The sequence below is a fragment of the Octopus bimaculoides genome, chromosome 14 (assembly GCF_001194135.2).
Source record: "Octopus bimaculoides isolate UCB-OBI-ISO-001 chromosome 14, ASM119413v2, whole genome shotgun sequence".
NCBI lineage: Eukaryota > Metazoa > Mollusca > Cephalopoda > Octopoda > Octopodidae > Octopus > Octopus bimaculoides.
This window is the reverse complement of record NC_068994.1, coordinates 28,759,423-28,762,269: the sequence shown is the minus strand read 5'-3', so window position 1 is coordinate 28,762,269 and position 2,847 is coordinate 28,759,423. Positions and strand designations below refer to the sequence as shown.

The following is a 2,847-nucleotide window of genomic DNA, read 5'->3' as shown; positions in this document are numbered from 1 at the left end:
TAAGTAATAAGACTATGAAAACAGTAGTTGAAAAATATTGTTACATGTATAAAAATACCATAAACAATTATAGAAAAATGGAGGAGAAAAAGATATTGAATCAAAATCACATTTAATACAAAATAGATTCAATACATACACGCATTTCAAAGGACAATACAAATATGTAAGAAAAAAATTATAACCATAGTAATTATAATTAAATTTATGCATTGTCATTTTCATCAGTGTGAGGAATTTTTGTAAGGATATCAAAAGAGGCCTAAATAAAATAAGGTAAATTAAAGTAAGATACAATAAAGGAGAATACAAATGGGGTAATAGGGAAAAAAATCGGATATTTGGAAGCAAATTTTAAAAGGGGAAAAAATAACAGTAATGATAATAGTAAGAGAGACAAAAGGGAAAAAAGACAGACATATCAAAGTGTATGCACGTCTATATGTGCGGTAAACTATATTATAAAAATAAGAATGAAAAGCTAACGGGTATATTTAAGAAAAATATGGTAACAGGTCGAGACAAAGTATAATAAACAGGGCCACGTGTGTATAGTAGAATATAACATAACAGATGGACTAGTAGAAGAAAACCATAGAGAGTTATACATATACATATTAATATTGAAAAACGAAAAAATATATGTATATATATTTACACGAGGCTAAAAAGTGATAGGCAAGACTGTGTTTGAAAAAAAGTTACAATATTAAAGTAAAAATGTACATACAGTGAAAAAAAAACAAAGAGAACTTAAGCAAAAAACATCGATCAACACACCATTGGAACAAATAGATCAGTTAAGCATCTTCTTTACACAATGGAATTTCAAGAAAGACATCAAGAACAGGATACAAGCTACTCATGTCACTTTCAGAAAACTCTTTCAGCAAGTCTTTGAAAACAAAAATCTGACACTACAAACTAAGCTCAGTGTATCAGGTCAAGGTTATTTCCACTTTACTCTTTGGTAGTGAGACATGGGCTTTGTATTGTCATTGGAACAATTTCATTGACCAAAAAATTACTATCAATTAAGAACATCAAATGATATAACTATGTCAATGACCTTGCAGTCCTGAATGGGCCAGAGCCAACAGTACTGAGTTCATTATCATCAAACATTTCAAAAATGCAGGTCATGTCTACTGCATGAATAGTAGCAGACTGCCAAGCTGAATCATCTACAGTGAACTTAGCACCGGCAAGAGACCACATGGCTTCCCCATGTGACATTACAAAGATCAACTGAAACAGATAATTTAGAGCATCAACACTAACCATAAAGCTTGGGAGCAACTCGCAGAAGACAGAACAACATGATGTGACATCATCAAGATCTGTATAGAACATTTTGAAAAACATCCTCAAAGAAACATAAAGGATAAATGGCCACAGCAAAAGACCTGCCAACTCCAACCAAGGCATCTGCTGACCATCAGATGTGACATCCGTGGGCAATTGTTCCATTCGAAAATTGGTTTTACCAGCCATCAGAAGTGCCAACATTAATGAAGGAGCATGAATATTTTTTTTACCAAGAAACAAGGAAGAACCAACAACACACACACGCATATATATATATATATATATATATATATATATATATATATATACAGTTGTGACTACAGTACATATGTTTTATATATGTCATATGTATACACACACACACATATACATATGAGTTAACCACGGTAGGATTTGAACTCAGACCTCGCAAAGAATGTAAATAAATATTGCAATGCATTTTGTCCGATGTTCTCATGAAACTGCCGATCCGCTGTTACATACAAACCTTCAATAGATGGTAAAATTTATAGATATCATAGGTACAGAGAAAAAATAGTTTGCTTTAACAGGAATCGAAATCTGGTCGTTGTGGACCTAGTTCGCCTTGGTAAATAAGTATGTGTGTGTGTGTGTGCATTCTTATTTCTACATTTTGAAATTTACTAGAAATTATATCAAATGAAAACAATATTTGCTTTGCCTCATATTGGTTGTCCGTTGCGTTTGCAGTAATTAAATAATGATATTTGTTATTATCATTATTACTACGTGGATTGGCCAAACCGTTAGAGAGCTAGGCAAAAGGCTTGGCGGTATTTCTTCCAGCTCTTTACATTCTGGGTTCAAATCTCGACGAAGTTAACTATACCTTTTTCATCGCTCAGGGGTCGATAAAATAATATACTAGTCAAGTATTGGCATCAAAGTTATCGACTAAAGCCTCCCCGCTAAAAACTGCACCCTTTTACCTAAATCAGAAATTATTATTATTACTATTATTAACCAGTTGAGCACTAAGGTCGATGTAATGGACTAGCCCCCTCTCCACAAAATTTCAGGCCTTGTGCTTATACTCCAAATGATTATTATTTAATTAGGTACGAAGTCTCAGAGTATTATAGAGTGTAGTAGAATTTATATTTTCGTTCCTTCACGTAATTTCATACATATCACTCTATGCATAGATATCATATGCATTCTACAATCACATTTGCTCAGCACAAATTATACACAATAAATATACATAAAATCAAATCCACTTACTCACATATTCATCTATCCTTTCACACACACACACATAAACAAAATTACATGCATTCCATAGTACATACACTATAAACTTATTTCTGCATAGATGTATACATATGCATAAATGTGTGTGTATGTATGTATGTGTACATATACATAAACAAAACTGTCCGACGAACGGGAACGTGAAACTCTGAGTAACAGTTTTTGTGATTACATATAGTCCGTCTCTACCATATTTTTTGCTGCTTTTCAATAAAGCATATTACTCTACCTCTGGTATTCGAGTACTATTTTTTCCACCATGTA

At 32.6% G+C, this 2,847-nt stretch overlaps 1 protein-coding gene across 1 annotated transcript in view; it reads right to left on the bottom strand.

Annotated features, from left to right (window-relative positions):
- The window catches only part of LOC106883403 (zinc finger and SCAN domain-containing protein 2), a 45,561-nt gene that overhangs the window by 41,748 nt on the left and 966 nt on the right, over positions 1–2,847 (bottom strand). The window lies entirely within an intron of this gene.